This window comes from Stegostoma tigrinum, unplaced genomic scaffold, assembly GCF_030684315.1.
Source record: "Stegostoma tigrinum isolate sSteTig4 unplaced genomic scaffold, sSteTig4.hap1 scaffold_127, whole genome shotgun sequence".
NCBI lineage: Eukaryota > Metazoa > Chordata > Chondrichthyes > Orectolobiformes > Stegostomatidae > Stegostoma > Stegostoma tigrinum.
Genome location: NW_026728075.1, coordinates 311,062 through 324,231, shown reverse-complemented (window position 1 = coordinate 324,231; position 13,170 = coordinate 311,062). Strand labels below are relative to the sequence as shown.

The 13,170-nt window shown below is 50.0% G+C and overlaps 1 protein-coding gene across 2 annotated transcripts in view; it reads right to left on the bottom strand.

The window, feature by feature from the left end:
- Nucleotides 1–13,170, bottom strand: part of LOC132207708 (utrophin-like) — a 427,430-nt gene that overhangs the window by 117,311 nt on the left and 296,949 nt on the right. The gene's annotated exons all lie outside the window — the stretch shown is intronic.

Genomic DNA, 13,170 nt, shown 5'->3' with positions numbered 1-13,170 from the left:
TGCGTCCCTTTTCGGTCAGGCACTGCATCCCATTTTACTCAGTCACTGCACCTCAAGCCCGCTCGGGCACTGCATCCCTATTAACTCAGTCACTCCTTCCCAGTACCTCTGTCACTGCATCCCATGTCCCTCAGTCACTGCATCCCATGTCCCTCAGTCACTGCATCCCATGTCCCTCAGTCACTGCATCCCATTTCGCTCAGTCGCAGCATCCTATATCCCACAGACACTGCATTTCCTTTCCTTAAGTCACTGCATCCCATTTCACTCAGTCCCTGCACCCCAAGCCCGCTCGGGCACTGCATCCCTATTAACTCAGTCACTCCTTCCCAGTACCTCAGTCACTGCATCGCATTTCACTCAGTCACTGCATCCATTTCCATCAGTCACTGCATCCCATTACCCTCAGTCGCAGCATCCCATTTCCCACAGACACTGCATTTCCTTTCCCTTAGTCACTGCATCTCATTTCCACCAGTCACTGCATCCCATTTCACTCCCCACTGCATCCCATTTCAGTCAGCCACTGCATCCCATTTCACATAGTCACCGCATCCCAGTTCACACAGTCACCACATGCCAGTTCACAGAGTCACCGCATCCCAGTTCCGTCAGTCACTGCATCCCAGTTCCATCAGTCACTGTATCCGATTTCTATCAGTCACTGCATCCCATTTCACTCAGTCAGTGCATCACATTTCACTGAGGCACTGTATCCCATTTCCCTAAGTCACTGCACCCCAAGCCCGCTCGGGCACTGCATCCCTACTAACTCAGTCACTCCTTCCCAGTACCTCCGTCACTGCATCCCATTTCACTCAGTCACTGCTTCCATTTCCATCAGTCACTGCATCCCATTACCCTCAGTCACTGCATCCCATGTCCCTCAGTCACTGCATCCCATGTCCCTCAGTCACTGCATCCCATTTCGCTCAGTCGCAGCATCCTATATCCCACAGACACTGCATTTCCTTTCCTTAAGTCACTGCATCCCATTTCACTCAGTCCCTGCACCCCAAGCCCGCTCGGGCACTGCATCCCTATTAACTCAGTCACTCCTTCCCAGTACCTCAGTCACTGCATCTCATTTCACTCAGTCACTGCATCCCATTTCACTCAGTCACTGCATCCATTTCCATCAGTCACTGCATCCCATTACCCTCAGTCGCAGCATCCCATTTCCCACAGACACTGCATTTCCTTTCCCTTAGTCACTGCATCTCATTTCCACCAGTCACTGCATCCCATTTCACTCCCCACTGCATCCCATTTCACTCAGCCACTGCATCCCATTTCACATAGTCACCGCATCCCAGTTCACACAGTCACCACATCCCAGTTCACAGAGTCACCGCATCCCAGTTCCGTCAGTCACTGCATCCCAGTTCCATCAGTCACTGTATCCGATTTCTATCAGTCACTGCATCCCATTTCACTCAGTCAGTGCATCACATTTCACTCAGGCACTGTATCCCATTTCCCTAAGTCACTGCACCCCAAGCCCGCTCGGGCACTGCATCCCTATTAACTCAGTCACTCCTTCCCAGTACCTCCGTCACTGCATCCCATTTCACTCAGTCACTGCTTCCATTTCCATCAGTCACTGCATCCCATTAACCTCAGTCACTGCATCCCATTTCACTCAGTCACTGCATCCCATTTCACTCAGTCACTGCATCCCATTTCACTCAGTCACTGCATCACATTTCATGCAGTCACTGCACCGCATTTCACGCAGTCCCTGCACCACATTTCACACAGCCACTGCATCCCATTTCACTCAATGCTACACTTTACACTCAGTCAGGGCATCCCATTTCCATCCGTCACTGCGTCCCATTTCCTCAGTCACTGCATCTCCTTTCAACAGTCACGGCAATCCCATTTCACTCAGTCACTGCATCCCATTTCACTCAGCGACTGCAACATGTTACACTCAGTGACTGAAACACATTTCACTCAGTGACGGCATCCCATTTCATGCAGTCACTGCATCCCTTTTCCCTCAGTCACTGCATCCCATTTCACTCAATCACTGCACCTCCTTCACCACAGTCAATGCAATCCATTTCGATCAGTCACTGTTTCCCGTATCTCACAGACGCTGCATTCAATTTCCCACACTCACTGCATCCCATTTCCCAGAGTCACAGCATCTCCTTTCCCTCAGTCTCTGCATCGCATTTCACTCAGTGATTGCATCCTACTTCCTACAAATACTGCATCTCATTTCACTCATTCACTGCATCCCATTTCACGCAGTCACAGAATCACATTTCCATCAGACTCTGCATCTAATTTCTGCATCGCATTTCACTCAGTGATTGCATCCCATTTCGCTCAGCCACTGCATTTCATTTCACTCAGTCACTGCATCCCATTTCCCACAGGCACTGCATCTCCTTTCACCGAGTCACTGCATCACATTTCACTCAGTCACTGCATCACATTTCACTCAGTCACTGCAATCCATTTCCCTCATTCACTGCATCCCATTTCACTCAGTCACTGCACCTCAAGCCCGCTCGGGCACTGCATCCCTATTAACTCAGTCACTCCTTCCCAGTACCTCAGTCACTGCATCCCATGTCCCACAGTAACTGCATCACATTTCCATCAGGCACTGCAGCGCATGTCACTCTGTCACTGCATCCAATGTCCATCAGTCACTGCATCTCATTTCACTAATTCACTGCATCCCATTTCCCTCAGTCACTGCATCCCATGTCCATGTCTCACAGGATCCGATGTCCCTCAGTCACTGCATCCCATTTCACTCAGTCAGTGCGTCCTTTTTCGGTCAGGCACTGTATCCCACTTCCATCAGTCACTGCCCCCCAAGCCCGCTCGGGCACTGATTCCCTATTAACGCAGTCACTCCTTCCCAGTACCCCTGTCACTGCATCCCATGTCCGTCAGTCACTGCATCCCATGTCCGTGTGTCACTGCATCCCATGTCCCTCAATCACTGCATCTCATTTCACTCAGTCACTGCATCACATGTCACTCAGTCACTGCAATCCATTTCCCTCATTCACTGCATCCCATTTCACTCAGTCACTGCACCTCAAGCCTGCTCGGGCACTGCATCCCTATTAACTCAGTCACTCCTTCCCAGTACCTCAGTCACTGCATCCCATGTCCCACAGTAACTGCATCACATTTCCATCAGGCACTGCAGCGCATGTCACTCTGTCACTGCATCCAATTTCCATCAGTCACTGCATCTCATTTCACTAATTTACTGCATCCCACTTCCCTCAGTCACTGCACCCCAAGCCCGCTCGGGCACTGATTCCCTATTAACTCAGTCACTCCTTCCCAGTACCCCTGTCACTGCATCCCATGTCCGTCAGTCACTGCATCCCATGTCCGTGTGTCACTGCATCCGATGTCCCTCAGTCACTGCATCCCATTTCACATAGTCAGTGCGTCCCTTTTCGATCAGGCACTGTATCCCATTTCCCTCAGTCACTGCACCCCAAGCCCGCTCGGGCACTGATTCCCTATTAACTCAGTCACTCCTTCCCAGCACCTCTGTCACTGCATCCCATGTCCCTCAGTCACTGCATCCCATGTCCCTCAGTCACTGCATCACCTTTCCATCAGTCACTGCATCCCATTTCCCACAGTCACTGCATCCCATTTCCCACAGTCACTGCATCCCATTTCCCACAGTCACTGCATCTCCGTTCCTCAATCACTGCATGCCATTTCACTCAGTCTCTGCAGCCCATTTCACCTCAGTCACTGCATCCCAGTACACTCAGTCACAGCATCCCATTTCCCTCAGACACTGCATCTGATTTCCATCAGTCACTGCATCCCATTTCCCTCAGTCATTGCATCCAATTTCCCACATTCACTCAGACACTGCATCTGATTTCCATCAGTCACTGCATCCCATTTCCCTCAGTCATTGCATCCAATTTCCCACATTCACTGCATCTCCTATCCCTCATTCACTGCATCCCATTAACCACAGTCACTGCATCGCGTTACCCTCAGTCACAGCATCACATTACCCTCAGTCAGAGCATCCCATTTCCCACATTCACTGCATCTCCTTTCCCTCAGTCAATGCGTCACATTCCACTGAGTCACTGCATCCCATTCCACAGTGTCACAGCATGCCATTTCACTCAGTGACTGCAACCCATTACCCTCAGTCACTGCATCCCATTTCCATCAGTCAATGCGTCCCATTCATCTCAGTCACTGCATCCCATTTCCCGCATTCACTGCATCCCATTTCCATCAGTCACTGCATCTCATTTATCTCAGTCACTGAATCCCAGTTCACTCAGTCACTGCATCCCATTCTCCACAGTCACAGCATCCCATTCCCCACAGTCACTGCATCCCATTCCCATCAGCCACTGCATCCCATTTCACACAGCCAGTGCATCCCATTTCACACAGCCAGTGCATCCCATTTCCAACAGCCACTGCATCCCATTTCACACAGCCACTGCATCCCATTTCACTCAATGCTTCACTTTACACTCAGTCAGGGCATCCCATTTCCATCCGTCACTGCGTCCCAATTCCTCAGTCACTGCATCTCCTTTGCACAGTCACGGCAATCCCATTTCACTCAGTCACTGCATCTCATTTCACTCAGTCACTGCATCCCATTTCACAGAGTCACTGCATCCCATTTCACAGAGTCACTGCATCTCCTTTCCATCAGTCACTGCGTCCCATTTCATTCAGTCACTGCGTCCCATTTCCTCAGTCACTGCATCTCCTTTCCACAGTCACGGAAATCCCAATTCACTCAGTCACTGCATCCCATTTCACAGAGTCACTGCATCTCCTTTCCATCAGTCACTGCGTCCCATTTCACTCAGTCACTGCGTCCCATTTCCCATAGTCACTGCATCCCATTCCACTCTGTCAATGCATCCCATTGTCCTCAGTCACTGCATCCCATTTCACTCAGTCACTGCATCCCATTACCCTCAGTCACTGCATCCCATTACCTTCAGTCGCAGGATCCCATTTCCAACAGACACTGCATTCCATTTCCGTCAGTCACTGCATCCCATTTCCCTCAGTCACTGCATACCATTTCCATCAGTCACTGCATCCCATTTCCCTCAGTCATTGCATCCAATTTCCCACATTCACTCAGACACTGCATCTGATTTCCATCAGTCACTGCATCCCATTTCCCTCAGTCATTGCATCCAATTTCCCACATTCACTGCATCTCCTATCCCTCATTCACTGCATCCCATTAACCACAGTCACTGCATCGCGTTACCCTCAGTCACAGCATCACATTACCCTCAGTCAGAGCATCCCATTTCCCACATTCACTGCATCTCCTTTCCCTCAGTCAATGCATCACATTCCACTGAGTCACTGCATCCCATTCCACAGTGTCACAGCATACCATTTCACTCAGTGACTGCAACCCATTACCCTCAGTCACTGCATCCCATTTCCATCAGTCAATGCGTCCCATTCATCTCAGTCACTGCATCCCATTTCCCGCATTCACTGCATCCCATTTCCATCAGTCACTGCATCTCATTTATCTCAGTCACTGCATCCCATTCCACTCAGTCAATGCATCCCATTGTCCTCAGTCACTGCATCCCATTTCAATCAGTCACTGCATCCCATCACCCTCAGTCACTGCATCCCATGACCTTCAGTCGCAGGATCCCATTTCCAACAGACGCTGCATTCCATTTCCGTCAGTCACTGCATCCCATTTCCCTCAGTCACTGCATACCAGTTCCATCAGTCACTGCATCCCAGTTCACTCAATCTCGGCATCTCATTTCCCTCAGTCACTGCATCCCATTTCCCTCAGTCACTGCATCCCATTTCCATCAGTCACTGCATTCCTTTCCCCAGTCACGGCAATCCCATTTCACTCAATCACTGCATCCCATTTCACAGAGTCCCTGCATCTCCTTTCCATCAGTCACTGCGTCCCATTTCACGAAGTCACTGCGTCCCATTTCCATCAATCACTGCATCCCATTTCCCAGTGACTGCATTCTATTTCACTCAGTCACTGCATACCATTTCCCTCAGTCAGTGCATCCCAATGTCTTCAGTCACTGCATCCCATTGTCCTCAGTCACTGCATCCCATTTCACTCAGTCACTGCATCCCATTTCACTCAGTCACTGCATCCCATTTCACACAGCCACTGCATCCCATTTCACTCAATGCTTCACTTTACACTCAGTCAGGGCATCCCATTTCCATCCGTCACTGCGTCCCATTTCCTCAGTCACTGCATCTCCTTTCAACAGTCACGGCAATCCCATTTCACTCAGTCACTGCATCCCATTTCACTCAGCGACTGCAACATGTTACACTCAGTGACTGAAACACATTTCACTCAGTGACGGCATCCCATTTCATGCAGTCACTGCATCCCTTTTCCCTCAGTCACTGCATCCCATTTCACTCAATCACTGCACCTCCTTCACCACAGTCAATGCAATCCATTTCGATCAGTCACTGTTTCCCGTATCTCACAGACGCTGCATTCAATTTCCCACACTCACTGCATCCCATTTCCCAGAGTCACAGCATCTCCTTTCCCTCAGTCTCTGCATCGCATTTCACTCAGTGATTGCATCCTACTTCCTACAAATACTGCATCTCATTTCACTCATTCACTGCATCCCATTTCACGCAGTCACAGAATCACATTTCCATCAGACTCTGCATCTAATTTCTGCATCGCATTTCACTCAGTGATTGCATCCCATTTCGCTCAGCCACTGCATTTCATTTCACTCAGTCACTGCATCCCATTTCCCACAGGCACTGCATCTCCTTTCACCGAGTCACTGCATCACATTTCACTCAGTCACTGCATCACATTTCACTCAGTCACTGCAATCCATTTCCCTCATTCACTGCATCCCATTTCACTCAGTCACTGCACCTCAAGCCCGCTCGGGCACTGCATCCCTATTAACTCAGTCACTCCTTCCCAGTACCTCAGTCACTGCATCCCATGTCCCACAGTAACTGCATCACATTTCCATCAGGCACTGCAGCGCATGTCACTCTGTCACTGCATCCAATGTCCATCAGTCACTGCATCTCATTTCACTAATTCACTGCATCCCATTTCCCTCAGTCACTGCATCCCATGTCCATGTCTCACAGGATCCGATGTCCCTCAGTCACTGCATCCCATTTCACTCAGTCAGTGCGTCCTTTTTCGGTCAGGCACTGTATCCCACTTCCATCAGTCACTGCCCCCCAAGCCCGCTCGGGCACTGATTCCCTATTAACGCAGTCACTCCTTCCCAGTACCCCTGTCACTGCATCCCATGTCCGTCAGTCACTGCATCCCATGTCCGTGTGTCACTGCATCCCATGTCCCTCAATCACTGCATCTCATTTCACTCAGTCACTGCATCACATGTCACTCAGTCACTGCAATCCATGTCCCTCAATCACTGCATCTCATTTCACTCAGTCACTGCATCACATGTCACTCAGTCACTGCAATCCATTTCCCTCATTCACTGCATCCCATTTCACTCAGTCACTGCACCTCAAGCCTGCTCGGGCACTGCATCCCTATTAACTCAGTCACTCCTTCCCAGTACCTCAGTCACTGCATCCCATGTCCCACAGTAACTGCATCACATTTCCATCAGGCACTGCAGCGCATGTCACTCTGTCACTGCATCCAATTTCCATCAGTCACTGCATCTCATTTCACTAATTTACTGCATCCCACTTCCCTCAGTCACTGCACCCCAAGCCCGCTCGGGCACTGATTCCCTATTAACTCAGTCACTCCTTCCCAGTACCCCTGTCACTGCATCCCATGTCCGTCAGTCACTGCATCCCATGTCCGTGTGTCACTGCATCCGATGTCCCTCAGTCACTGCATCCCATTTCACATAGTCAGTGCGTCCCTTTTCGATCAGGCACTGTATCCCATTTCCCTCAGTCACTGCACCCCAAGCCCGCTCGGGCACTGATTCCCTATTAACTCAGTCACTCCTTCCCAGCACCTCTGTCACTGCATCCCATGTCCCTCAGTCACTGCATCCCATGTCCCTCAGTCACTGCATCACCTTTCCATCAGTCACTGCATCCCATTTCCCACAGTCACTGCATCCCATTTCCCACAGTCACTGCATCCCATTTCCCACAGTCACTGCATCTCCGTTCCTCAATCACTGCATGCCATTTCACTCAGTCTCTGCAGCCCATTTCACCTCAGTCACTGCATCCCAGTACACTCAGTCACAGCATCCCATTTCCCTCAGACACTGCATCTGATTTCCATCAGTCACTGCATCCCATTTCCCTCAGTCATTGCATCCAATTTCCCACATTCACTCAGACACTGCATCTGATTTCCATCAGTCACTGCATCCCATTTCCCTCAGTCATTGCATCCAATTTCCCACATTCACTGCATCTCCTATCCCTCATTCACTGCATCCCATTAACCACAGTCACTGCATCGCGTTACCCTCAGTCACAGCATCACATTACCCTCAGTCAGAGCATCCCATTTCCCACATTCACTGCATCTCCTTTCCCTCAGTCAATGCGTCACATTCCACTGAGTCACTGCATCCCATTCCACAGTGTCACAGCATGCCATTTCACTCAGTGACTGCAACCCATTACCCTCAGTCACTGCATCCCATTTCCATCAGTCAATGCGTCCCATTCATCTCAGTCACTGCATCCCATTTCCCGCATTCACTGCATCCCATTTCCATCAGTCACTGCATCTCATTTATCTCAGTCACTGAATCCCAGTTCACTCAGTCACTGCATCCCATTCTCCACAGTCACAGCATCCCATTCCCCACAGTCACTGCATCCCATTCCCATCAGCCACTGCATCCCATTTCACACAGCCAGTGCATCCCATTTCACACAGCCAGTGCATCCCATTTCCAACAGCCACTGCATCCCATTTCACACAGCCACTGCATCCCATTTCACTCAATGCTTCACTTTACACTCAGTCAGGGCATCCCATTTCCATCCGTCACTGCGTCCCAATTCCTCAGTCACTGCATCTCCTTTGCACAGTCACGGCAATCCCATTTCACTCAGTCACTGCATCTCATTTCACTCAGTCACTGCATCCCATTTCACAGAGTCACTGCATCCCATTTCACAGAGTCACTGCATCTCCTTTCCATCAGTCACTGCGTCCCATTTCATTCAGTCACTGCGTCCCATTTCCTCAGTCACTGCATCTCCTTTCCACAGTCACGGAAATCCCAATTCACTCAGTCACTGCATCCCATTTCACAGAGTCACTGCATCTCCTTTCCATCAGTCACTGCGTCCCATTTCACTCAGTCACTGCGTCCCATTTCCCATAGTCACTGCATCCCATTCCACTCTGTCAATGCATCCCATTGTCCTCAGTCACTGCATCCCATTTCACTCAGTCACTGCATCCCATTACCCTCAGTCACTGCATCCCATTACCTTCAGTCGCAGGATCCCATTTCCAACAGACACTGCATTCCATTTCCGTCAGTCACTGCATCCCATTTCCCTCAGTCACTGCATACCATTTCCATCAGTCACTGCATCCCATTTCCCTCAGTCATTGCATCCAATTTCCCACATTCACTCAGACACTGCATCTGATTTCCATCAGTCACTGCATCCCATTTCCCTCAGTCATTGCATCCAATTTCCCACATTCACTGCATCTCCTATCCCTCATTCACTGCATCCCATTAACCACAGTCACTGCATCGCGTTACCCTCAGTCACAGCATCACATTACCCTCAGTCAGAGCATCCCATTTCCCACATTCACTGCATCTCCTTTCCCTCAGTCAATGCATCACATTCCACTGAGTCACTGCATCCCATTCCACAGTGTCACAGCATACCATTTCACTCAGTGACTGCAACCCATTACCCTCAGTCACTGCATCCCATTTCCATCAGTCAATGCGTCCCATTCATCTCAGTCACTGCATCCCATTTCCCGCATTCACTGCATCCCATTTCCATCAGTCACTGCATCTCATTTATCTCAGTCACTGCATCCCATTCCACTCAGTCAATGCATCCCATTGTCCTCAGTCACTGCATCCCATTTCAATCAGTCACTGCATCCCATCACCCTCAGTCACTGCATCCCATGACCTTCAGTCGCAGGATCCCATTTCCAACAGACGCTGCATTCCATTTCCGTCAGTCACTGCATCCCATTTCCCTCAGTCACTGCATACCAGTTCCATCAGTCACTGCATCCCAGTTCACTCAATCTCGGCATCTCATTTCCCTCAGTCACTGCATCCCATTTCCCTCAGTCACTGCATCCCATTTCCATCAGTCACTGCATTCCTTTCCCCAGTCACGGCAATCCCATTTCACTCAATCACTGCATCCCATTTCACAGAGTCCCTGCATCTCCTTTCCATCAGTCACTGCGTCCCATTTCACGAAGTCACTGCGTCCCATTTCCATCAATCACTGCATCCCATTTCCCAGTGACTGCATTCTATTTCACTCAGTCACTGCATACCATTTCCCTCAGTCAGTGCATCCCAATGTCTTCAGTCACTGCATCCCATTGTCCTCAGTCACTGCATCCCATTTCACTCAGTCACTGCATCCCATTTCACTCAGTCACTGCATCCCATTTCACACAGCCACTGCATCCCATTTCACTCAATGCTTCACTTTACACTCAGTCAGGGCATCCCATTTCCATCCGTCACTGCGTCCCATTTCCTCAGTCACTGCATCTCCTTTCAACAGTCACGGCAATCCCATTTCACTCAGTCACTGCATCCCATTTCACTCAGCGACTGCAACATGTTACACTCAGTGACTGAAACACATTTCACTCAGTGACGGCATCCCATTTCATGCAGTCACTGCATCCCTTTTCCCTCAGTCACTGCATCCCATTTCACTCAATCACTGCACCTCCTTCACCACAGTCAATGCAATCCATTTCGATCAGTCACTGTTTCCCGTATCTCACAGACGCTGCATTCAATTTCCCACACTCACTGCATCCCATTTCCCAGAGTCACAGCATCTCCTTTCCCTCAGTCTCTGCATCGCATTTCACTCAGTGATTGCATCCTACTTCCTACAAATACTGCATCTCATTTCACTCATTCACTGCATCCCATTTCACGCAGTCACAGAATCACATTTCCATCAGACTCTGCATCTAATTTCTGCATCGCATTTCACTCAGTGATTGCATCCCATTTCGCTCAGCCACTGCATTTCATTTCACTCAGTCACTGCATCCCATTTCCCACAGGCACTGCATCTCCTTTCACCGAGTCACTGCATCACATTTCACTCAGTCACTGCATCACATTTCACTCAGTCACTGCAATCCATTTCCCTCATTCACTGCATCCCATTTCACTCAGTCACTGCACCTCAAGCCCGCTCGGGCACTGCATCCCTATTAACTCAGTCACTCCTTCCCAGTACCTCAGTCACTGCATCCCATGTCCCACAGTAACTGCATCACATTTCCATCAGGCACTGCAGCGCATGTCACTCTGTCACTGCATCCAATGTCCATCAGTCACTGCATCTCATTTCACTAATTCACTGCATCCCATTTCCCTCAGTCACTGCATCCCATGTCCATGTCTCACAGGATCCGATGTCCCTCAGTCACTGCATCCCATTTCACTCAGTCAGTGCGTCCTTTTTCGGTCAGGCACTGTATCCCACTTCCATCAGTCACTGCCCCCCAAGCCCGCTCGGGCACTGATTCCCTATTAACGCAGTCACTCCTTCCCAGTACCCCTGTCACTGCATCCCATGTCCGTCAGTCACTGCATCCCATGTCCGTGTGTCACTGCATCCCATGTCCCTCAATCACTGCATCTCATTTCACTCAGTCACTGCATCACATGTCACTCAGTCACTGCAATCCATTTCCCTCATTCACTGCATCCCATTTCACTCAGTCACTGCACCTCAAGCCTGCTCGGGCACTGCATCCCTATTAACTCAGTCACTCCTTCCCAGTACCTCAGTCACTGCATCCCATGTCCCACAGTAACTGCATCACATTTCCATCAGGCACTGCAGCGCATGTCACTCTGTCACTGCATCCAATTTCCATCAGTCACTGCATCTCATTTCACTAATTTACTGCATCCCACTTCCCTCAGTCACTGCACCCCAAGCCCGCTCGGGCACTGATTCCCTATTAACTCAGTCACTCCTTCCCAGTACCCCTGTCACTGCATCCCATGTCCGTCAGTCACTGCATCCCATGTCCGTGTGTCACTGCATCCGATGTCCCTCAGTCACTGCATCCCATTTCACATAGTCAGTGCGTCCCTTTTCGATCAGGCACTGTATCCCATTTCCCTCAGTCACTGCACCCCAAGCCCGCTCGGGCACTGATTCCCTATTAACTCAGTCACTCCTTCCCAGCACCTCTGTCACTGCATCCCATGTCCCTCAGTCACTGCATCCCATGTCCCTCAGTCACTGCATCACCTTTCCATCAGTCACTGCATCCCATTTCCCACAGTCACTGCATCCCATTTCCCACAGTCACTGCATCCCATTTCCCACAGTCACTGCATCTCCGTTCCTCAATCACTGCATGCCATTTCACTCAGTCTCTGCAGCCCATTTCACCTCAGTCACTGCATCCCAGTACACTCAGTCACAGCATCCCATTTCCCTCAGACACTGCATCTGATTTCCATCAGTCACTGCATCCCATTTCCCTCAGTCATTGCATCCAATTTCCCACATTCACTCAGACACTGCATCTGATTTCCATCAGTCACTGCATCCCATTTCCCTCAGTCATTGCATCCAATTTCCCACATTCACTGCATCTCCTATCCCTCATTCACTGCATCCCATTAACCACAGTCACTGCATCGCGTTACCCTCAGTCACAGCATCACATTACCCTCAGTCAGAGCATCCCATTTCCCACATTCACTGCATCTCCTTTCCCTCAGTCAATGCGTCACATTCCACTGAGTCACTGCATCCCATTCCACAGTGTCACAGCATGCCATTTCACTCAGTGACTGCAACCCATTACCCTCAGTCACTGCATCCCATTTCCATCAGTCAATGCGTCCCATTCATCTCAGTCACTGCATCCCATTTCCCGCATTCACTGCATCCCATTTCCATCAGTCACTGCATCTCATTTATCTCAGT